The 25,362-nt window shown below is 38.6% G+C and overlaps 1 protein-coding gene across 1 annotated transcript in view; it reads left to right on the forward strand.

Moving 5' to 3' along the window:
• Positions 1 to 25,362, forward strand: part of Stag1 (stromal antigen 1) — a 298,555-nt gene that overhangs the window by 84,020 nt on the left and 189,173 nt on the right. The window lies entirely within an intron of this gene.

Consider the following 25,362-nt stretch of genomic DNA (forward strand, 5'->3'; position numbering starts at 1 on the left):
TAGAAGGTTATAGAGCCCTTTGGTTATATGCCTAACAGTGGTATAGATGGATCACATTGTAGATCCATTTCTAGCTTTGCCAGCATTCGCATTTTGATTCTTAAGTCATTCTTTTGGGAATTAAACTGAGGTCCTCTAGAAGAACAGTACTTGTTCATAACCACTGAGCCAACTATCCAGCCCCTTCATGTCCCATTTTTTAAATTGGGTTTTTGTTTTCTTGATTTTTAAAGTTTTTATTCTTTGTATGTTATGGATACTAAGTCTCTGTCAGATGTATAGGTAGGATTTTTATTCATTTTGTAGGCTGCCTCTTCACTTGGATGATGGTGTTCTGTAGAGAAGCCTTTTAGTTTAATGAGGTCCTATTTATTAATAATTCACCTGTGCAGTTGGAGTCCTGTTCGGAAAGCTCTTTTCTGTCCCAGTGAGTTCAGGCATATTCTCTGTGTCTTCTTTGAGATTAAGTGTATAAGGTCTTATCTTGACACCTGGAGTTGAATTTGTGTATGGTAAGAGAGTTTTGAATCTGTGTTTATTTTTTAGAAATAATGACCTATTATCTTTGTCATTGAGTCTTTATCTGGATTTTAGTATTAGGGTGATACTGGCTTTGTAAAAAGAATGGTATTGTGGAATACTTTGAAGAGTATTTGTGTTAAGGAAGAACACAACTGTCATCTGGCTTTTTTGTTGTTTTTGGGAAGATTTTACTTGCTCTTTCTATTTCCTTGGATGTTAGGGGTCTATTTAAAGTGTTTATTTCATCTTGATTTATCTTTGCTAGGCTATAAGTCTAAAGATTCACCACTTCTTGGATTTTTAGCTTTACCGAATATAGATTTTAGAAATTTGTACTTAGGATTCTATGAATTACCTCTGTGTGTGTTGCAATGCCTCCTTTTTAATCTAATTTTACTAATTTGGATCATCGTCTTTTGGTTAATTTGACTAAAGATTTGCTTTTCTATTTAATCTTTTCAGTGAACAAACTTGTTAATTGATCTTTGTAATTTTTTTTGTATTTTATTGATTTCAGACCTTATTTTGATTATCTCCTCATTCATTCAAGATAGAGTCTCACTGTGTAGTCCTGATTGGCCTGACACTCACAGAGAACCATCTGCCTCTGTCCTCTGTGCTTTTTAAGGCTTGTCCTTGTAAACATTTCGATGGATCAGATGGGATGGACAGGGATGGATTATGGCACCCAGGAGCCAAAGAATACTGAAAGTTACAGCTCGGATGGAAAGTATTCTGGCACTTGGGAGTCACAGAATACTGAGTGTTAAAACTTGGATGGAAAGGTATTCTGGCACTTGGGAACCAAGGAATACCCACAGGTCACAGTAAGCATAGCAGCTTACAGCCCTGTTTCAAGGAAAAGCTTCTCCAATGTATCAGCTCTGCTCTGGCAGCAGAGGGCTTCCCCAGCGAAGTTGTTACAGTTCGGCTCCAGTCCCCCAGATAGCAGAGTGTAAGAAGGTTTCCCTGGCAAAAAGTGTTACAACCCTGCTCCTGCCAAAGAAGGTCTTACCCAAACCTCCTTCAAGACATTTATTGGGAGGGAAGAATCCAGGAGTAGCAGAGGACAGCCTGAACAGCTGCAAGCTGAACAAACACAGGGTTTATATAGGGATTATTAGGGGGGCGGAGTTTTCCAGGGTGGGGATTGGTCAGATTTCAGTCCCTGAGTTTAGGATGGCTAGATCTCCTGCTCAGGGATTGGTTAGTTTTCTGCACAGGTTTTGGGTCAGATTTGGCTCTGGTTTCAGGGCGGAAAGTGTGTTTCATTCACTGGTCCTTTTTAGCCTTTTGGCTCTAGTTTTAGGGTCAGGGTGTATTTCTTTCACTGGCACTGATTCCAGGGACAAAGTATGTTTCTTTGCCACGGGTTTCAGGGTCAGGGTACATTTCCTTGGTTCTGGTTGCAGGACCAAAGTGTGTTTCTTAAGCTCTGCTCAGGGTGTGTTTTTTTGGCTGACCACTTTTCCCTAGATTCCTCCCTTTTTTTGTTTAATAAAACAACTGGGGTTTGGAAAGGGGGCGGCATTATCATTAGACTACTTCCTGCTGAATTGGGGCATCGAGGTTCATGGGAAAATCTTCATCTTCATCGTCAGGTTGTATCCAGGTGTTGCAGACCTCTGGTTCTTTAGCTGGGGCGTGGTAATCCTGCTACAGCAACTGGTTGAAAGTTTGGTTAGAAATGCTTTGAACTTGTGTCCTACCACACTAAGCGCAGTCTAACTACCCCTTTTGGGTGTTGTTTGCTCTTGTTTCTCCAAGATTTCTAGGTGCATCATTAATTTATAGATCTTTAGAAAAACTTTTAAAAAATTGTACACATTTAGTGCTATGATCTTTCTTAGGACTATCTTCATTGAGTTCCATAGTTTTTAGTACTTTGTGTTTTCATTTTTTTTTTCTATTTTAGAACCTTTAATATTTTTCTTCTTGACTTCATCCGTTTGACCTCTTTGTCATTCAGTAGCATCTTATTTAGTTCTAGTGAGTTTGTGCACATCCTGTAATTTCTATTGCTCTTGATACTCAGCTTCATTCCATTGTAGTAATATAGAATGCATGATATGACTTCAATTTTTGTATATGTTGAGTCTTTTTTTGTGTCCTAATGTATGGTCAATTTTGGAGATATTTCTATAGGCTGCTGGGTCCATGCCATTTGTGTTGGAACATGGTCCAAGAATGGAGTCCTGTGAAGAAAATTCTGAGTGATTATGAGAAATCTCCAAGAAAATAAAGGATGAGTCTTATGGCCTCAGTTTTTTCGAAACATGGAGTATCTTTTCATGTTTCTCCCAAGTGTAGCAGATAAGAGTGAGTTTATCTCAGCTGTTGTTATTCATATGCCTCTGTGGAAGAAAAACATCTTTTTACCACATGTGGCTTGTCCTTGTGATTGTACACTTTAGTCATGTGACTCTTAACACCTAGAGTATAAATTGTCTGATGCTCTGAATAAAATTAGCTATTGCATGAGACTTCAGTCTGCCTCATTTATCAGCTCCATTTCCCAAGTCTCACCTCCTCCAGTGTGGCAAACACACAAGTATTAATCATTAGGATTGCTTTCTTTAATTTTTATCTGATTAGTTTTGCTTAAAAAAATTTTGTGTGTGCATGGAATGTTGTGTGTGGTGTGTGTACTTGGCTGGTATGCAGATGAATTTTGGAGTTGAGGGGTGGGGGTAGGCATTAACAAAGAATGAAGTCCAGAAGTTGAAGTTGAGTGTCTTTCCTTTGTTTTCCACCTTTAATTTTTGAAACAGGGTCTCTCACTGAACCCTGAAGCTCAATGATTTAGCTAAGTTGGTTGGCCAGTAAGCTTCAGAGTTCTTCCTTTATGTACCTTCCTTGTGCTAGGGCTATAGGCACTTGTGCCATTATACATTACCTTTTACCAGAGTGCTGGTTATATAAACTCTCCTCCTACTTGCATGGAGGTATCTTACCAATGAAGCTATCTTTCCAGCTCCCCTTTTTATGATTTTGAGACAGTCTGATGAAATCTGAGGAGGTCTTGGCTCTTTGCCTCCCAAGTGCTGGAATAACAAGCGTGTAGCAACATTCCTGCTGCTTGATTTTTTTTCTCATATTGTTCCTTGTTGATATATGTGAATGTTGATGGAGTTTGCATACTAATTTCTGATTTAGTTGTGATTTTTTGTATGTTGATCTTTTTCTTGAATTTTCGAAGTCCTATCGGATTTTTGGTATAGTTCTTAGGATCTCTCTCTCTCTCTCTCTCTCTCTCTCTCTCTCTCTCTCTCTCCTCTCTGTCTCTCTGTCTGTCTCTCTCTGTCTCTCTCTCTCTGTCTCTCTCTCTCTCTGTGTGTGTGTGTGTGTGTATGTGATTATATTGCTTGCTAAATGGATAAATTGATTTCCTTTTTTATTTGGATCATTTTTATTTCTTTCTTTGTTTCTTTGACTAGCACTTGTAGTATTGTATTGAACAAATCTGGTGAAAAGTTATGCTAGATTTAGAGAAAATGCTTTAAAAAACCTTTTCCCATTCAGTGTAGTATTAGTTTTTTTTTATATTAGCTATTTGTCTTAATGTGGCCTTTATTTATAGTGGTACACATTTCTTCACTAAGTAATTTGTTGAGAAGTTTTAAAAGGAAATTTGGATTTTTATCAAATGATTTATATCTAACCATTGAAATGATCGTATTATTTTTATCCTTTGTTTTCTTGGTATCATGTGTGAAGTTTATTGCTTGATCCTGGGAAGTAATGTTTTATTCCATGTGGTTGGACTCAATTTGTTAGTATATGTTTGGAGTATTGCTTCTTTATTTGTCACAAATATTGACCTATAGTTGTTGTCATCTTCTTTTTCTTCTTCCTTTTCTTCTTTTAAAATTCTGTTTTTATTGTGGTATAAGAGTAATGTTTGCCCAGCCTAGACACTGGGTTGTGGGGGTGGATAGGTGCCTTGGTCCTGCCTCAAGGAGATGATGGGACAGACTTAGTAGACTTCCTACTGGAGCCTGACCCTCTCTGAAGAGCAGATGGAGGCAGGGAGTTGGGGGATCAGGAGCAGAGGAGGGAGGGGGAACTGGAATTGGAATGTAAAAAACAAATTAATAAAAAAAGAGTAATGTTAATGACATGAAATCAATTTTAAGATTGTGTCCATTTTTTTCTTCAGAGTAATTTGAGCAGAATTATCATTGTTTCTCTTTAAATATTCACCAGTGAAGCTGTTTGGCCCTGGACTTTGTTGAAAGATTTTTCTTATTTTTGATTTAGTCTAATTATTTGGGTTTAGGCTCCTTTTTTTTTTTTGACACATTTATTTATTTATTTATTTATTTATTTATTTATTTATTTATTTAGATCCTGGGTTTCTTTGAGTAGCTCTGGTCACCCTCGAGCTCTATCTCTTGACCAGGTTGGCTTTGAACTCAGAGATTCACCTGCCTTTGCCTCCTGAGTGCTGGGCTTAAAGGCAGGCACCATCACCGATTGGTGTGATACTTTTATTTACTCTTTTATTATTTTGCTTGCCTTTGGAGGGAGCAGGTTCCCATGTGGTTCAGGCTGGTTTTGACCTTGCTGTGTAGTTGAGGATGGTTTTGAACTCCTGATCTTGCTGCCTCTGTCTCGTAAGTACTGCGATTATAGACTTGTGCCACCATACCACATTTAATCACATTACTTGTTATGGATCTAATGAAGTTTTTTTTATTCCTCTGTGATTTGATCTTGGTACATCCATGTTTCCAGGAATTTATCCAATGCTTTGAAAGCAGATAGTATAAGTACTTTTTGTTAGGAGTAGCATTGTAAACCAATTCTTAGGTGTCATTTTAGGAAGCTTATCATAATAGTTTGTATAATATGTTATTTTTCCAAAATTATTATTTCCATTAGGATATTTTTATTTTGTAATTGTTCTACTTAGTTCTTTATTATTATATCCTTATGTTAATAATTATAGCCATATTCAGAATTATTGTTGGTTGTGTTATACCACATGAAATAAAATGAATCCTCCACTCAAATGACTTACACAAAATTTTTATTTCCAGATACATTAAAAACATTATGGTTACACTGTGTAGTAATAATATGATTAAACATGCCCATACCTCAAAAAATTATTATGCCAATGGTCACTTGAATCTTTGGTGATTATTTTTGATTAAGGAGGTCTTTGGTTCTGTGTTGATGGCCACTGACTGATTAGGGTAGCAGCTGCTAACTGAATGAGTGCTTGCAGTAATTTTTTAAGTTGACAAAGATGTTTGTCACATCAATTAACTACTTTATGAATGGCTTCTGTATTTTTAAAACTCAATTTATCATTATTTTCCCACAATTTAGACTTTATTGTTCACAGTTTATATGGTTGTGGTGTGTGTCTGGGTGTGTGTGTGTGATGTGGGTGTGTAGCCATGGCAGATGTATGGAAATTAGAGGAAAATCTCGTGGAATCTGTTCTGTCCTTCCACTTTATATGGATTCTCAGGATTGTACTCAGGTTACCAAGCCTATTCTGCATGTACCTTTACCTGAATTTTGCCTTCCCAGTTTGTAGCAACTTTACTGAGAGTTTATATAGATAGATATCTTTCTTATCTTTAAGAAGTAAGCCATCACCCATTAATGTTTTATTTTGGGACTATAGTAATTCAAGCTTTTAGACTTTGCCAGTTATTTATACCATGTACACCCTATTTCTCATTCTGCTTATTATTTCTGCCTCATATGTGATAATTTCCCAAACGTAGTCTTTTAAGTCCCCAAAGCCATTATTGACAACTGGTTTCATCTATTGTAATACTTCTCCTTATCCTGATACTCTGATTTCCTAATATAAACGACAAATATTCTTTACAGTGTGAAAGGTTTTCAGTGTACTTTGTCTAGATCTGTCAGCCGGATTACTGTCTGTGGCAGTTTTGCCTCAGTATTTTTTAAATTGAAAGGTTCAAAAGCTAAAACATTACCTGACTCATAGGTTACAAATGTTACTTTAGCAGGCATGAAATTAATCTCATTATACATCTCCATCGTAGCTCTAAGATCAACAGTTAGTTGTCAGCATGCAGTACTAATTTGAAAATAATCTTTCACCGCCTCTTGAACAGTAGATTTTAATGGTGGACATAAAATACTCAGTAAACCACATTGTAAACAGATATGCTGTCATTCAGGCATTGCTCTATTTATAGAACACAGGCAGAGTCAATTAGGTATAATTTTGAGGGGCCTCAAGATTTTTAGAATGGTAACTGAGCATTGACTTCAGCTTAAAGTCTTCATTTTTATCAGTCCTTAACAAGACAGTCAACCTTTCCTTTAACCTTTGAATGCCTATGAAAGTTCTAGATGGTGTCTTATTCTATGAAGCTGTTTAATCTACAATAAATTCATTATTTATTGACTGGGGGTTGATTCAGTAGTTAAAGCATGAGGAGTGTGGTTAGTTTCTTCCAGGTGGGTTTAACAGCCTGCTTGTAATTTCAGTTCCAGAAGACAGAGATAAGTTATCCCAGCAGCAGTGTGGCTATAGCCATATCTGTACATTCTACGTTTGGTTGAGAGACCCTGCTTCAGTGAATGAGGGAGAAAAGGAATTTAAGATTTTAAGATGAAAAGAAAGAAATGGCTGCTTGGTTTGAAACAGGTTTATTTCTGAATAAACCTGAGTAAGGCTGTCATCTGAGAAGGTAAAGGTACAAACTTCTTACAGGTTAGGGCTGTTAGGTTGGGAAAGGACCTGAGTCCCATTTCAGTTAAGTAGTGTTACTGGTTAAACGAGAATGTGCAGGAATGGTATGAGTAGTATTGACTTCAGGAAATTAACTTCGGGGAATTGAAATTGTTAGCCACAGGGAAGGGGGTTGCTGTTTCACAGGAATGTTGTTCATAGGGAGGCTGGGGTATTCTGACTGGAGTTGGGTTGCCCTGAGGCTTGGAGGATGGTTATGTGTGTCTTTTAACAGCATGATTCCCAGAATCTCAGCCCTCCATCCGTCCATCCATACAGTAATGGGCCTCTCTACATTCGTATGCTCCCCCCAACAAAATACATTACACACGCATACACACAAAAAATAGAAAAAGGAAAAAAAACCTTTTGTTTAGTATAACCATCTTCTTTGATCATTTTAATTAGATATTTTAGATAACTTAATGAGGTTTCTCATTTGCACCACTTCTACTTTGTGCTTTTCTGTTGTGAGATGACACCATGTGTGAGTGAGCGTGTGTGTGTGTGTGTGTGTGTGTGTGTGTGTGTGTGTGTGTGTGTGTGTGTGTTTGTGTGTACACCTACCTATTTGTATGCTTATGTAGGGTGGATTTACATTTGTGTGTGGGTATGTACATGTTTACACTTAATGTTAGGTCAGGTGTGGTTCCTCAGGTGACTTTGAGACAAGGTTTGTGACTTGCCCCTAGAACCTGTTGATAAAGCTGGATGGTTGGCTAGCAAACCCCAGTGATCTTCCCGTCTCCACCTCCCTAGTCCTGAGACAAGCTCACACCATCACCCTTACTGTTTAATATTTATGTATTTTTATAAAAGAGGTTCTTAGGTTCAAACTCATATCTTTATTTTCCTTAGACAAGCATTTTACAAACTGAAAGCTCTCACCAGCCTGTAATTGGCACCTTTCCTCAAACCAATCTGTTAGATTCAAACTGTTTTACTGCTCCTTACTCCTCTTGAATTTGAAGAGAATTGGGGCCTTATTATGGATGAGGCTTTGTACTAATGGACATTGCAGCTACTTTAGTTCGTCTCAGCCACTAAAACATTCTCCATACCATCATCAATGACATTTTACTTTTTTTTTTAAATTTGTGTATTTACTTCAGCAGCTTCTTTAACTTCCTCAACAACATATTCTTTGCATCCAAACTTGATTAAACTCTTTAGTGAAAGAGGTCTATTTTTTTGCCTTCTATAGCTTTTGACTTTTACTTTTTTTTTTTTTTTTTTTGCATATTTGCCTGCAGACTGTAAGAGGGAATCAGATCTCATTATAAATGTTGTGAGCCACCATGTGGTTGCTGGGAATTGAACTCAGGACGTCTGGAAGAGCAGGCTGTGCTCTTAACCTCTGAGCCATCTCTCCAGCCCCCTTGACTTATCTTTTATCATACACAGTTATTTAGAACTTTCAATTTGGGTGAGATGGTGAACACCTTTAAGCACCTAGGAGGCAGATCTCAGAGTTTAGGTCCAAACTGGTTTATAGTGAGTTCTAGACCAGCATAGCTGCACAGTAAAACCTTGCCATTAAAAAGAAAAGGAAAGAAAGAAAAAGGTACAACTCCATGCCATCTATAAAGTAAAACAAACATTTAGATTTTAAATAAGAGGTGTGGCCTCTTAAACTCTGAGAGGTTAGTGTAGGGTTGCTATGGACTCAATTTCCGTATTACTGCAGCTCAGGAAATATGGAAGTATAAAGAGAAAACAAAGGGTGATATACAAATAATTGGAGCAGTCAGAGTACACAAACTGTTTATCATCGTTGTTATCTTGTATGTTTGTAGTTCATAGCACCCTAAAATAATAACAGTATCAATAGCAAATGTCACTACAGTCAACATACTAATGATGAAGATGAAAATGTTTTGGAATGATTATATTTTTAGTATGTGTTTAAGAGACACAAGTTAGTAAGTATGTGGTATTGGAAAATGATACCTATAGGTTTTCTCAAATCACAGCTTCCACATAGTTGTGTGGTATCTGAAATGCAATAAAATGCCTGTAATCTCTAAACAGAAACATGATATGGTGATATGTATAACTGATATATCATTATATCTTGACTATAGCCATCATTCTCTTGATGATCTGTATGCAATAGTAGGACTTAGGCTGACATCCTCAGACGTTTGTCTCAGGAAATAAACCTTGCTTTTCCCTTGGAGTACAGATTTGTATCCAGATGTCTATGCAATTCTTTTAATTTTTTTTATAGACCACAGAGTTTTCAAAAATGAATTCCTGAGCTTATCTCCTGCTTAACACTTTCATGCAAGGTCAAGTTTCTCTGCAGTTAGTTGTCCAGGGAATAACAATCACCGCTCTTAGTTTGCTTCTTCAGCTAGTATCCAGTCCCTTAGCAACTCCACAAAAATGATTTTTGCAAATTTTTATCATTGCTTTAAAACTACAAACTGTTATTAGTATGCTTTTAACACATTTATGAAGCTTGTTTCTTATTTCTGAGTGCTGTTTCAGAATGTTCCCTGAGTTTTGTTGGTATGTACCCAATATCTATATAGGTTCCACTCTTCATTTTAATTATGCTCATATCATTCTTTTTCATTGATACCTTCCCTAGGGATGACATTTATTGTTACAAATCGTCTTCATGTGTATGTGGTGGTGTACATATTTTTATTTCCTTTATATTATTGCTATCTAACATAGTAGAGTCATCTCTTAGTATCTCCTGGGGATATCTATTCTCCAGGGATAACAGATCCCTGAAAAGTGGTACAGATTTTACATATATCCTGATCATCCTCCTGACTCACACAGATCATAAAACCTAGGATAGTGTAGCTGGTATGGAGATAGGTGTCATACTGTTTTGTTAGTGAAACATGGAAGGAAAGGATCTCTCTGTGTCTGTGTGTTCAGTACAGACTCAGGCAGACAAATATTATTCCTGTTGACTAGAATTTTATCTTTAGGAGGTGTTCAATAAATGTTTATTGAATTAATATTTAACTTTATTAAATCAGCCTTCTGTAACATGAAAAGTAAAAGACCCTGGGATTGATATTGGGGTTCCAATCTCAAGCTGAAAATCAGAAAAGCAAAGTAGTGGGCCACTACCTCAGGCTGAATGAGCTGATCCTGCTGCCCCTCCTCTGAGTGGCTGGAGAATCCTGAGACTGAATGTCTTCCTATCCTCAGTGTGCCTGGAGAGTAAATGCCTCCTAATTTCAGTGTGGCTGGAGAATGAATTCCTGATACTGACTACTAAAGACCCCGCTTCTATCTTTTTTACCTCTCTAGTTCTGGAATTAAAGGTTTGAGCTCTGTTACTCTCTTAGACTGATTCAATCTCATGTATCCCTGGGTGACCTTGATTTCACAAAAATCTGTTTCTGCCTCCTAAATACTGGGATTAAAGGTGTGTGCCACCAGGCCTGGTTGACAATTTATTCTAAGACTTTATTTACTGTATATATCTTTGGAATGAAGGTCATGGTGTATCTCAATTAGGGTTTCTGTTGCTGTGAAAAGAAATCATGACCATGGCACGTCTCCCCCTCTCCCTCTCCCTCTTCTTCTCTCTCTCCCTCCCTCCCTCACTCCCTTCCTCCCTCCCCCTCTCCCTCCCCCCTCTCTCTCTTAATTTATGTTACCTACCAACCACAGTTGCCCATTCTTCCTCACCTCCCATTGCCTTCCCCTATCTCCCTTCTACTCCCACCTTCCATCCATTCCTCCTCCATCTCCATTCAGAAGGGGTAATGCCTCCCTTGGGAGTCAACAAAGCATGCCATTATCAAGTTGAGGCAAGACCAAGCTCCTCCCCCTTGCTCTTATAAAGGAAAGCATTTGAGGTGACTGCTTACAGTTCAGAGGTTCAGTCCATTATCATCATGGTAGGGAGCATGGTGGCATGCAGGCAGACATTATACTGGAGAAGTAGCTGACAGTCCTACATCTTGGAGGCAAAAGGAAATTGTCTGAAAGTCACAATGAGGGAAGCTGAAGGAAGAGACCTCAAAGCCTGCCCCCACAGACACACTTCCTTCAACAAGGCTATACCTACTTCAACAAGGCACACCTCTTAATAGTGCCATTCTCTGTGAGCCTTTGGGGATAATTACATTCAAACTAACACATTCCACTACCTGGTCCCCATAAGCTTCTTTAATAGTATCATAATGCAAAAATGCATTTATTTAGTACAGCTTCAGAAATCCCCATTATCATAGTAGCAACAATTTTTAAAAGTCCAAAGTTCAGAGTTTCTTCTGAGATTCATGCAATCTCTTAATTGTAATCTGCTATAAATCAAAATCAAGAAAATATCACATAGCCTCCAGCACATAATGGCACAGGATATACTGTTGTGCCCAAATTCTCAACCCCAAAATCACCGAGACCCCTTCTGATGCAAAAAGCAAAGTTTCTTTTATTGTTTAACGAGTTAACTGCCTTAATTCGGGCCCTTAGTCTGTTCATCATGGTCGGTGGAGTGAGAAGGACCCAGGGGAACCTCGAGGCAGGGAATTTATTAGGGTGTATAAGGGGAGTGTTTAGGAGTATGCAACAGTCTCAAGATTGTCTTTTGTCTTGCTGGGTCTTTTCTGCAGCTTGTTATGGCTGCGAAAGCAGGGGCCTGGGTGAGCATCTGATCCCTTCAGTACATTTCCAGTCCAAAATGCAGAAAAGGGAGCATAGCAGGAATACTGGACCAGAGCAAGACCAAAACCACCTGGTAAACTCCAAACTCTGCATCTCCATTTGTGATATCAAAATGTTCTTCAGATCTTCAGCTCCTTTCAGCTTTGTTGACTGCAACACACTTCTTTCTCTTGGGCTGGTTCCACTCCCTGTTAGCAGATTTCCTTGGTAGATATCCCATGGCTATGGCAACATTTTTAAGTCTTCAAGGCAATCCAGGTTTCAACTTCACAGCTTCAGGCAATGGCTTTTCTGGGCCTCCATTCTGGGACACCCCTGACAGATGCCTGGCTTCAGAGACTTTCTTTAGGCACAGAGGCAAGTTCCATAACCCATTTCTTCTTTCCTTAACTCTAAAGCCAGAGCCATATGGCCAAAGCTGCCAAACTGATGCTTATTGTGGCTGGAACATGAGCCCCTCTTTCATTTACATTTTCAGCAACTTTCTATCCTTTACTGCCTAAGCTTGGCTATCCTAAAACTGGATGTGTAGACCAGGTTGGCCTCAAACTCAGAGATCTGCCAGCCTTTGTCTTCCCAGTACTTGGATTAAAAACCCCTGACTCTATGGTTTTCTTTAGTTCTTTTTCACCAGTTGGAAATTTAGCTAGCTGGGTAGGATCTTGCCCTTTGGTCATTACTTCTTTTGCTTTTTTTTTTTTTTTTTATTCTTAATCTATTTATCTCCTTGAACAAAAGATTTATTTCCTTTCCACTTCCTGGTACTCTTTTTCTCCTCACACTTCACATTTTGTAAGTTACCCTGCTCAGTTTACTCCTTTTTTTTCTTCATGAATTTTATTTATATTGGAAACAATTTTATACATTTTATTTAAATAGAAACAATTTAATATATTTTATTTAAATTAGAAATGATCTAATTTCCTTCTCCTTCCCATCAAAATCTGTCAAGTCATTTGGGGCAAGGCCTAGGCCCTCCCCCCATGGCAACTCTTGTAACACAGTTTGTCCAACAAGCCCACACCTACTCTGAAAAGGCCATACCTCCTAGGAATGCCTCTCTAATGACCAAACGGTCAAATATGAGCCAATTGAGGCCATTCCTGATCAAATCACCACACAGACATACCCGAAAGTCTCAATTTAACACCAAAGAAGACAGCCTTATATCTTTGTACATGGAATGTTCTGTGGTAACTCCTTCAACCATAAGATCAGGTAGGTGCAGCTGGGGCAGAATTACATACAGCTTCCATGGAGGCACAGGCTAGAGTGGCTGAAATCTCAGGTTCAAAGTCAAGTTACATGATCCTACTCATCCCGTGGTTCTAGGAGACTCTTATACTCAAGAAGGCCAGCATCCTAGGATAGACATAGGAAGAAGCCTAGTTTCAATTCAATAATAAAATAAATAAGTTCTAAAAGGATGTATCCCAGCCTGTAGGAGTAGGAAGTCACAGGACATCAATGAATTCTAGGTCATCTTTGGTGTACATAGTATCAGGCCTATTAGACTATATAGGAAGATTCAGTCTCAGAAAAAACAAAAAACAACCCTCCCCCCCAAAAAAAAACATGTCAACTATTCTTCATCCTTATTTCTAGCTACTTTAACTGGAAGTACTAGAGGCGTTTGCGAGACGTCAAGATGGGCCAGAGCCAGTATATGGCAGAATCCTGACAACAACCAAAATGGACCATCTTACAGCCCTCAGGGGGATACTTGGAGTCCTTAAGGTCAGGGTACAGGCAGAGTTGGAATGAGGGCATCACTTTGTTGGTGTAAATGTGGGCTTCAGGCAGGATGCTGGCAGGACCTTCTGGTGGTGTATTCTCCTTACTCTGGGATGAACTGGCATTGACTCCACCATGAAGTGACCACTGGCATTGAACTTGAGGTGACTGCTGGTGTTGGACTTGAGGTAACTGAAGTGGGACTTGAGATGACAGCTGATGATGGACTTGAGGTGACTGCAGCAAACTCCTCAAGTCCAATAGCAGCACTCTCCTCAAGTCCAGTTTACTCCTTTTCATTACAAATCTTCATTTGAGTTACCTCTATTAACCACACAATAGAGTCTTTACTAGACTATTTTGAGAGCTCCTCTGTCAGTGGAATTGGTTCATAACACTTCACATTAGCCTTTGGCAAACTCTTTGGACAAGTTTAAAGGCAGCTCCTTTCTCACCAAAATATCACAACGATCTATCTCTAGGCAACATACTAAATTCTCCACTGAAACCCCTTGAGTGAGGCCGCCTGAGGCGCCCCCCCCCCCCCAATAACTCTTAGCACCACTGTCTTCCATGCTTCTACTAGTATGGCCCATAAATAGCACTTAAAACATTCCATTGCTTTCCTAACGCAAAGAACTAAAGCCCAATTCCTCCAAACAAAAACATGGTCCAGCCTATCACAGCAATACTCCATTCCAGGTAGCATTTCTGTCTTAGTTATGATTTCTATTGCTTTGAAGAGACATCATGACCAGATCAACTCTTATGAAGGAAAACATTTAATTGAGGTAGTAGCTTACAGTTTCAGAGGTTCAGTCCGTTATCATATTGCAACATGGTGGTGTGTAGGCCAACTTGGTATTGGAGAAGTAGCTGAAAGGCCTATTATCTTACAGGTAGCAGGAAATGTTGTGAAAGTCATACTGAGAGAAACTTGAGCAAAACAGACTTCAAAGCCTACCCCCACTGTGGTACACTTCCTCCAACAAAGACTACACCTACTTCTACAAGGCCACACCTCCTCATAGTGCCTTTTTTTTATGAGCTTATGGGGGCATTTACATTCAAACTACCACATGATGCAATTATGGAAGTCTAGACAATAATATAATTCTGACTTCACTTCTGTTCTTTGTTCATATATTTTTCAACATTATTGAATTTATTATTTGCATAGGTGAGTAGCAGATGTAAAATTAAAAATATCATTTATATCATAAACATTTATATCCATGGGATAATGAATGCAAAGAGATAAGTAATGACAAACTAATACTTTATTAATAATAATCGAACCTTATAAATTGTGCAAAACTTATTTAAAACAATATTTTATATTAAAATTTCATATTTATTTTCTAATGTTCTTTTCCATAATTACTTATATCTTATTTTATTGGACTATGCAGTGTTATTTTTCTATCTTTCTCCCTTTTGTTCTATTATTGTTACTGCTACCAGGATGATCTTACTTTGTTCAAAGGCAAACAATGGCCTTATATTCTAATATTTTATTTTGTTTCCTGATTCTAACCAGCTATCCATATCAATTTCAAGGTAGATAGGATTTTGCTATTCATTTCACGCTGTCCTCAAATTAACGCTAATCCTCCTGCTTCAGCCCCCTCAGCGCTCAGCTCATAGATGATGAATACTGTCACATTAGTCTACATTTGACTTTTACTTGTTTACTTTTTTCTTTCTTGTAACCTTTTTTATAAATTATAGTTATGCCACTCTTCATAATACTAATAGACTAGTTTATAAATCAATGTAGCTTACTTTTCCTGATTGCTGTTGTTAATCTCCCTTTCTTTAGAAGCCCTTCCAGAACTTATTTGAAAACAAATATATTAAAGTTTGATTTTTTTTCTTTTCTTTCTTTCTTTTTTTTTTGGGGGGGGGGTTTCGAGACAGGGTTTCCCTGTGTAGCTTTGGAGCTTATCCTGGCACTCGCTCTGTAGACCATGCTAGCCTCAAACTCACAGAGATCCACCTGCCTCTGCTTCCCGAGTACTGGAATTAAAGGCATGCGCTATGAAAGCCCGGCTTAAAGTTTGATTTCTTTTTTTTTTTTATTATATATGTAGCTATCTGTTTCCTTTAGAATACTTGGGATTACAGATATTTGCCATTATGCCAGGAATAGTTTATGTTCTCTTTAAAATTGCAACTGTGTAAGTTTCTCTATAACAAGAGAGAGAGAGAGAGAGAGAGAGAGAGAGAGAGAGAGAGAGAGAGAGAGAAATGATTTTGTGTTAAGCTACCCAAAGCATGTCATCATACATTAGTGATTTTGTGTTAAGCTACCCAAAGCATGTCATCATACATTAGTTGTAGTTGGATAGCAGCCATGCTCACACTCGTTGTTTATATAAAATCAGGTGAATAACGCATAAGCAGTGCTTTAGTATCTCTGTATTACTAGTCCTGTGAATTGTAGATAGCTTTCTTATTATGTTATTCATGGAATATAAAGTGCAAAAGTTTATTTTTTATACCTCTGTATTATCTTTCTTGTTGCTTTGACCAAATGCTTGACAAAAGTTTCCTGGGGAAGGAAGGATTGGTTCAGTTTGGTTCATAGTTTGGAGGGAGTGAGGAGGCATGAACTCAAGTTCCTGAGGTAGCTGTTTACCTTGTATCCTAGCACAGGAAGCTGAGAGATGTGATGCTTAGGTCTTGGTATGTATCTGTCTGTGCTGGGCTTTATGTTTCAGGGCCACCAACCAGCTCCCAAATCATGACAGGGAGACTTATTATTAGTCTCGGCCTTGTCTTATGCTTGTTTCTTGCTAGCTCTTATAATTTAACCTGTTTCTTTTCATCTACGTTTGCCTCATGGCTTTTTACCCACCTTCCTTCCCTCCTTCCCCCCCCCCTCTCTCTCTCTCCCCTTCTCCCTCCCTATCCATCCATCCATCCATCCATCCATCCATCCATCCATCCATCCAACTTTGCTACTTCCTCCAGTGGCTGGCTGGCTGGCTGGCGGGTGGGTGGCTGACTGCCTTTTGGCCCCAGGTATGTCCCTCTCTTTCTTCCTCATTCTCTTTTAGATTTTTCTGTCTGCCAGCCCCACCTACCTTTCTCCTGCCTAGCTATTAGCTGGTCAGGTTTTTAGTAAACCAATCAGGTGCCTTAGGCAGGCAAGGTGAAACAAATGTAACACATCTTATACCTTGTTAAATTAATATTTTACAACACCTATCTGTCTGTATCTGATTCACTCTTAGTTTCTCTCTCCATTTCCCTCTTCCTCTCTCTGTACACATGAAACTGCTGAGATCCGTAAAATCTTAATAGGATATTGGAAAATACATCTCAAGTGATGCTATTTATTTAACAGTATTTGTGGTGATTGGTAGCCAATCAACTTTTTTCATTTGTTTGGTACATAATAATAGTAACTGTATTGTGAATAAATCACAATGTATTTAGTGAGAAAATCTGCTTCCTAATAAATGGTAATCTGTATCCTGAGTACTTCGGCTAACATTGGGAACTGAAATAGTCACTGGTGACTTTAAAATTTTAAATAGCGGGGCTGGAGAGATGGCTCACAGGTTAAGAGCACTGCCTGCTCTTCAGAGGTCCTGAGTTCAATTCCCAGCAACCATATGGTGGCTCACAACCATCTGTAATGAGATCTGGTGCCCTCTTCTGGCCTGCAGGCATATATGCGGGCAGAAAAATAGCAACAAAAGTGCTTTTTTATTTTATTTTGTCTTACCTTAATGTATACACAGACTCCTTTAAGTGAGTAAAGATAACGGTGTAGAGTTTTTAAATTTGCCTGCTTGTCTATATGTGCATTTTTAAAGAAAAAATTCTCATAAAAAAGTTTAAATCTTTCCAAACTATGTAACAAGTTTTGTGATGGGCCAGTGAGTTGGTTCAATGGATAAAGGCACTTACCATGGCCAAACCAAGGTCTTGAGTTTTAAAATCTGGGATCCTCATGGTGGAAAGAGAGAACCAACTCCTGTAAGTTGCCCTCTGACCTCCGTGTGCACTCTACACAGACACATATTCAATAAATTCAAAATATTTTCTTTTTCAGTTCTTTTTTTTCAGTTTTTTTTATTTGAATTAGAAACAAGATTGTTTTACATGTCAATCCCAGTTTCCTCTCCCTCCCCTCCTCCCCTACCAACCCCCACAACTAAAACCCTACCTATCACATATCCTTTTAGCTCTCCCTGGAGGGTGAGGCCTTCCATAGGGGGTCATCGGAGTTTATTGTATCCTTTGGGATAGGGCCTAGGCCCACCCCTGTGTGTCTTGGCTCAGGGAGTATCCCTCTATGTGGAATGGACTTCCAATCCTCTAGGGGTGGTTAACTGTGAGCTGTAGTGAAGTGCTCAGGAGGCTGGACACAGACACAAGTTTGATAAGGAGCTATTTATGTATTATCATACAAAAATAGTTTTTAAATTAAAGTTTTAATGAGAAATCTTGTAAAAAAAATCTAGCTTAAACAAGTTATTCAGGGCTGTTGCTCCTGTTGTCAATGTAGTAGTGGTTGCTATTGGTTTTGTCACCATTTAGCCGCTGCAACTCTGTTACCACTCTCCAGACTGCAGATTTGCCATTATCAGGGTTGTAAGTTTCTGTGGCTTCTCACCCAAAAATAAGCCATGAGGATGTGCCATTGTCATATGCTTTTTGAGGTCTGCTTTAGTTTTGTCTTGGGTGTCAAGGCTCAGCCTTCTGCATTTGTCAGAGATGTGGTCACTACTGCTCCTTTTTCTGTTACTACCTAGCAGAGAAAATTAGTGAGACAAGGTGAATTTTTGGGGAGCCTAATGTAATCTAGGGAGAGTCAGCTAAAGAAGTGTGTCCCATTCAGCTCATCAGATGTGCCACGTAACCTGCATATATAGTCAGAAATGGGGAATTTACAATAATTACAGTGGGACTTCATGTAATTGTAGCATTTCCTTTACACCAGTCAGGGAGCTTTTGTACCTGTGACAGTGTCCTGTCTGCTAGGCCACTAGAGAAAGTACTACCCTTCTGACCAGAATGGAAAAGGCTAAAGTGTCATCCAGAGTTTTCTGTGACTTGTAGTGACAGAAATTCCAGTATAACTGAAATGGTAACATCAGAGACCACACCTTTAGGACAGGGATTCTCAACTTGTGATTCAAGACCCCTTTGGAGGTTGTGTGATCCTTTCAAATGGGTCACTTAAGGCCATCGGAAAACACGTATCACATTACTATCCATAACACAGCAAAATTACTGTTATGAAGTAGTAATGAAAACAATCTTATGGTTGGGAGTCATCACAACTCAAGGAACTGTATTAAAGGGTCGCAGCATTAGGAAGGGTGAGAACCACTGCTTTAGGAGCTGGAGCTGTGTGCAGCTGCAGTTTCCTGGTGCTTTTTAAAAACAGAAGGGAGTTTGTCTGGCTATTTGACATTCTTTTATTCAAGTAGCCAGGTCACCAGAGAAGAGTCCAATATCTCCAAATTAGGTAGATCAAATAGCCCCATCCCTATATTATGCTTATTTATAGGAAAATTAATGTCAGAAGAAATGCTTACACTAAGAGCTTCTATTAACCATAGAATGTTTTAAAACACATTTTAAACAGCACTTTGAACAATGGTCAACTCTATTATAGTGCCCCAAGGGCAGTTGGGTTCATTTATGTGTTTCAGTGAGTTAAAAGAAATTGAGATATTATTAAATATCAACTAAATATACTTGACCTCAATTTGGATCATTTACCATAAAAGTTTGACTGGGGTGGGTGGGTGGGTCTGTCTCTGTGATCTTCACAAGCTGCAGAGAGACATGAAGGCAGATGGCATAACATAACTCAGTAGCCAGTGTTAGGTCAAACTTCAGGAGTCTTGTTTTAGGCTCATGAAAACACAGCACTGTTTGGTGAAAACTGTTTTTGTGATGCTTAACTGAATCCTGCAAACACAAGAGCGCATTCCTAAATCTCTGTGGAACGAAATAAGCTAAATATAGATCTGATGTGACTACATCAAAACTCTTTGTAAAGTACATGTGATACTCTAATAAAGATTGATTCTATAGATTATATAAAAATGGGTGTGGAGAACGATCTAGTGCTGGATTGAGTAAAGGTCACCAGGCTAGAAAGCCTGTCTGCTCCAGTCTTCTGGTGGAAAGCGAGTTTTGCTTTCCTTCCCTTGAAGGAATAACCGTGTGTGCTTAATATTCCAGGTTCTGCTAGTGCATGTCTGTGAGCACAATGACCCCTGTGCCCTCTACAAAAATTATAATTGTAGAAACTTTTTTAGAATCTGTGGATTAGGTAGAAGAATTTAATGTTAATTATGGAGTTTAGTTGTACATGGAATATAGAAGAATAGAAGAAATCCTTTATTTGGAGACTCTAATGTTGGTATTTTACTCTCAAGTGATTCAAAAATGTGGGGGATGAAGGATGAGCAAGCTAACAAATTCTAGAATATTGAAAACTGGCAAATTTCAATGAAGTGTATGTAACCGTTCTTATAGTAGTCTATAAGCTTTTATATAAATTTTAGATGTGGTGATATATTATATATGATCTAATCAAGCTTGCCTGGAGATCAGAATGCAAAGCTAGCCACAGCCATAGAAGCCAGGCAGTGGTGGTACACACCTTTAATCCCAGAAGCTATACTAATTAGCTATATAAGATGGACGGTGGTGGGATATGCCTTTGATCCCAGCACAAGAAAGGAATATAAGATGGGAGCAGGGTCTCAGAGCTGGCATTCAGTTATAGACAATCAGTTTCCAGCCACATTGAGGACAGGACTGACCCCAGCCTTGGTAGAAGTGAGAACTTTTGGTGATTTGGCTGCTTTGCTTTCTGATCCTCAGCTTGAACCCCAGTATCTCTGGGATTTTATTATTCATGATACAGTTAGATTTGTTTGAAGATGAAAAATTCAGTATGAAATTTTGGAATGAATTGTTTAAGAGTTTCTGCAGCACACTGCCTTGTCTGTAAGCAAAAATGAAATATTTGACACCTTTTTTTTTTGTTTGAATTAGAAACAAGATTGTTTTACATGTCAATCCCAGTTCCCTCTCCCTTCCCTCCTCCCCTACAACTCCCCACCCCCAAATCAACCCTACCTATCATATATCCTTTCTGCTCCCCCTGGAGGGTGAGGCCTTTCATAAGGGGTCATCAGAGTTTATCGTGTCCTTTGGGAAAAGGCCTAGGCCCACCCCCGTGTGTCTTGGCTCAGGAATTATCCCTCTATGTGGAATGGACTCCCAAAGTCTACACCTATGCTAGGGATAAGTACTGAACTCTACCACAGGAGGTCCCGTAGATTTCCGAGGTCTCCTCACTGAAACCAGTGTTCCTGGGGTCTGGATCAGTCCCATGCTGGTATCCCAGCTATCAGTCTGGGGACCAAGAGCTCCTCTTGTTCAGGTCAGCTGTTTCTGTGGGTTTCACCAGCCTGGTCTGGACCCCTTTGCACATCACTCGTCCTTCCCTCATATTGGATTCCAGTTCAGTTCAGTGATAAGTTGTGGATTTCTGCTTCTACTTCCAGCTGCTGGATGAGGGCTGTCGGGTTGCATATTAAGTCAGTCATCAATCTCATTATCAGGGGAGGGGTTGTTTTGGCTATCCTGGGACTTTAGTTTTTCCATATAAAGTTGAGAATTGTTCTTTCAAGGTCTGTGAAGAATTGTGTTGGAATTTTGATGGGGATTTCATTGAATCTGTAGATTACTTTTGACAAGATTGCCATTTTTACTATGTTGATCCTACTGATCCAAGAGCATGGGAAATCTTTCCATTTTCTGGTGTCTTCTTTAATTTCTTTCTTTAGAGACTCAAAATTCTTACGGTACAGTTTTTTCATTTTTTTGGTTAGTGTTACCCCAAGGTATTTTATGTTGTTTGTGGCGATTGTAAAGGGTGATGTTTCTCTGATTTCTTTCTCCACCAATGTGTCATCGGTATATAGTAGGGCTACAGATTTTTTTGAGTTAATCTTGTATCCTGCCACTTTGCTGAAGGTGTTTATCAGGGTTAGAGTTCAGAGGCAGAGTCACCCATGTATGATTAGCTGATTTATGATTAAAAACATCATTTTGATTGAACAGAAGAAAGAACAGTATTTTATATACTCAGCAGTTGGTTTCCTGTGTTAGAGTAAAAAAAAATTCTAAATTTTATGAAGTCTAAATTGTTATTTTCATTCATAATTCTATTTCATAGATTATTGTCCAATTAAGATTACTCTAGATTCCCTATTTGTTTACTGCTATTATTGTTATAGGTATATCCATTTCTTAGAACTTTATACTACCCTATATTGTATAGCGTCAAGTGAGCTCTACACACTTGAGTGAATATTTTTTAGGAACAAGAGGATTACATTAGGTATTATGTAGTTCTCAAAACCAGGATATTTAAAATTGATACCATATTTTAATTAACTGGCTATATTCAAAATTTGCTAATTACTTTTATCTTTAATTTCCAGTTTTGGGGCCAACCACGTACTACTCATTCTACTTATTATGTGCTTTGTTTCCTTTTCTCTGCAACACGCTCTTCTTCAGCCTGTGTTGAATCATTATGTTTTTAAAAGGCAAGGACATTAGTTTGATTATCCTTGATTTGTATTTATTCAATTCAGTTTATGAATATTTGGTAATAATGTCCCACAATTAACATCTGCTTCTTAAATATTGGTATGTGAACCTTCTCCTGGGGAGACAATCAAACATCTAATCACTCTAGATAGGTCATTAAAGGAAGTTCTGCTTAACTAGGTTAGAGTTTCAATGCATTTAATTAGAGTTATTTGAGGAGCTCGGAGGGGAAGTTATTGTCAGGCAACTTAATAAGCAACTAAACTACTGAAAAGTCCCCCTGAATCCCAGAAACCATCAACTGCCTATACTATATTCAGAAGGGAAGAAGGGAGGCAGGGTGTGACCGTGTGGGAGACTTGTGAGCCTCCTCACCTAGCAATCTTTAACTTTCACTACACCTCTGTAGAGGGGTTTAGTTTTCTTTATTACCCCCTACCCTCCTCTGGCATGAAAAGAAAGAGGAGGTAATAAGAACTGTCTTTCAGCAAGTTAATGACTACAACTAAAGGAATGTAAAGCTTTAAAGAAAAAACAGTCAAGGTATTTTTTAGGCATTGCTGTAGATGGTTAATGAAATACATTAATAGTAAAAATAAAATGCTCCATATGTCGACTTAAATAACAGATTTAATAGACAGCATGTTCTCTGAAGACCTGGCTGTGCCTGAACTCAGGGATCCATCTGTCTCTCCCTCCAGAGTGCTGGAATTGGGTATGCACCACCACTGCCCTACTTGTTATTGTGTCTTAAGAATGGAACTTGCAGGTTTGATCTCCAAAATATACAAAGAACTCAAAAAACTCGACATCAAGAGACCAAATAATCCAATAAAAAATGGGCTATATAACTAAATAGAGAACTCTTAACAGAGGAATCTCAAGTGGCTTGAAAGACACTTAAGAAAATGCTCAACATCCTGGTCATTCGGGAAATGCAAATTAAAACAACTCTGAGATTCCATCTTACACCTGTCAGAATGGCCAAGATAAAAAACAGGGATGACACCTTATTCTGGATAGAATGGGGAGAATTGCTGGTGGGAGTGCAAACTTGTACAGCCGCTATGGAAATCACTCTGGCAGTTCCTCGGGAAATTGTGATTCAACCTACCTCAAGACCCAGCAGTGTCACTTTTGGGCATATACTCAAAGGATGCACGCTCACAACACAATGACACTTGCTCAACTATGTTCATAGCAGCATTATATGTAATAGGCAGAACCTGGAAACAACCTAGATGTCCCTTGAATAAAGAATGTGGTACATTTATGTAATGTAGTACTACTCTGTGGCAAAAAAAAAAAAAAAAAAAAAAAAGACATCTTGAAATTTGTAGGCAAATGGACAGACCAAGGGAAAAACCATCCTGACTGAAGTAACCCAGACCCAGAAAGACAAATATTATATGTACTCAACTATAAGTGGATATTAAACATAAAACAACTGCCTACAGACCATAACCCCAGAGAACCTAGGTAATAGAGAGCCTCCTAAGACATAACATGGATCTGCCTAGGAAGAGGAAAAAGACAAAAGTTACCAAGTAAATTGTGGGCATGGAGGGTGGAACAAGGGTGGAAAGGGAGAAGGGAGGAGGGAAGGAGATTGGGGAAAAATATATAGCTTAATAAAAATTTTTATACAAAGGAAAAAATATGTACACAGGGGCTGGAGAGATGGCTCAGCAGTTAAGAACACTGACTGTTCTTCCAAGAGGTCCTGAGTTCAATTCCCAGCAACCACATAGTGGCTCACAACCACCTTGAATGAGATCTGGTGCCCCCTGTTGGCATGCAGGCAGAAGACATAATAAATAAATAAAATGTTAAAAAAAGATGTACACAGAGAAACCCTGTCTTGAAAAACCAAATAAAATTATGATGATGATGAAAAATAACAACACCAAAAAAGGGATGGAAGTTGGTGACTATGACAGTACTAGGAGGACTCTAAACGGTCAAGTTGACAAAGCTCAATCATGTAGAGAAAACCTTTCACTCCCCACGCCATTGTGCTGTGTAGTGTTTCTGTAGTGACCTCTGTTTATAAAGGCTAATACTGCAGCAGATGGCAATAGAATAACATTTATAGGGGCCAGCTCGAGCATCATGACGATGAATAAGGATAGATTTGTAGACAAGAAGCAGAAAATTGGTTTTTAGAACAGGGCTCAAATGAATTATAGCAAAAAGTATAATGATTGAAAAGAAAAGATGCTTGAGCAGGACCTCTGGTTAACACCAAGTGGCAATGAATATAACATAGGAAGGGATAATGTATCTGAGAAGAAAGGCAGAAAATCATGTGACTTTAAAGGAAACTCTTTAACTACATAGTGAATTTGAGGTTAGCCTGTGCTATATGAGATTGTGCCTTGGAAACACAAAGGAGAAATAACTGGGAGCAAGAGGTAGTGGTAATTAAATAATGTTTATTTCTCTTAATTTTGCATTTAGCAAAATTTATGTTGGTTAGTTTGATGGAGCAACTGGATAAAGTGACAGACACATTTCTCATATTACCCCTGCCTTTAAGATACAGTAGTGGGTAGTATTAATGTTGAAAAACCTGGTGGGCTGGGGCTGTATCTCAGCTGGCAGAATGTCTGCCTTGCGTGTACGAAGCCCTTGGTTCTGTCCGTGCCCTGCATAAACAGCACAATGGTGCATGCCTATAATACCAGCACTTGGAAGATACAAGGAGGATCACGAGTTTGGGTTTTTGTTTTTGTTTTTTTTTTCTAGCAATATAGTAAGTTTGAGGGTAGCGTTGGCTACATGAGATTGTGTCTTATAAAAACAAAAGAGAGAAATAACTGGGGGCATGGGGTAGAAGAAATTTAGACTACATCCAGGTAGAACTATTTCCTTCAGCTTTATTGTATCCTCCAGTATCTTGAACAGCTCCAAGTGTGTCCACTGATGAGTAGTTGTTGAAGAGTCTAAGGATGTTTGAGTAATTCAGCAGAGAAAGAAATTGGAAATGCAGAATTTTCTGGGAATGTTTTAGTGAACTAGGATTCTCAGGATGCAGAGAGTATATTGAGGAAGATATAAAGATGGTGAAGTTAAGAGTAGACATGATTAAATCATTAAACATTCTTATATAAAATATCTAGCGCCATTTT

This window comes from Cricetulus griseus, chromosome 4 (assembly GCF_003668045.3).
Source record: "Cricetulus griseus strain 17A/GY chromosome 4, alternate assembly CriGri-PICRH-1.0, whole genome shotgun sequence".
Lineage (NCBI taxonomy): Eukaryota > Metazoa > Chordata > Mammalia > Rodentia > Cricetidae > Cricetulus > Cricetulus griseus.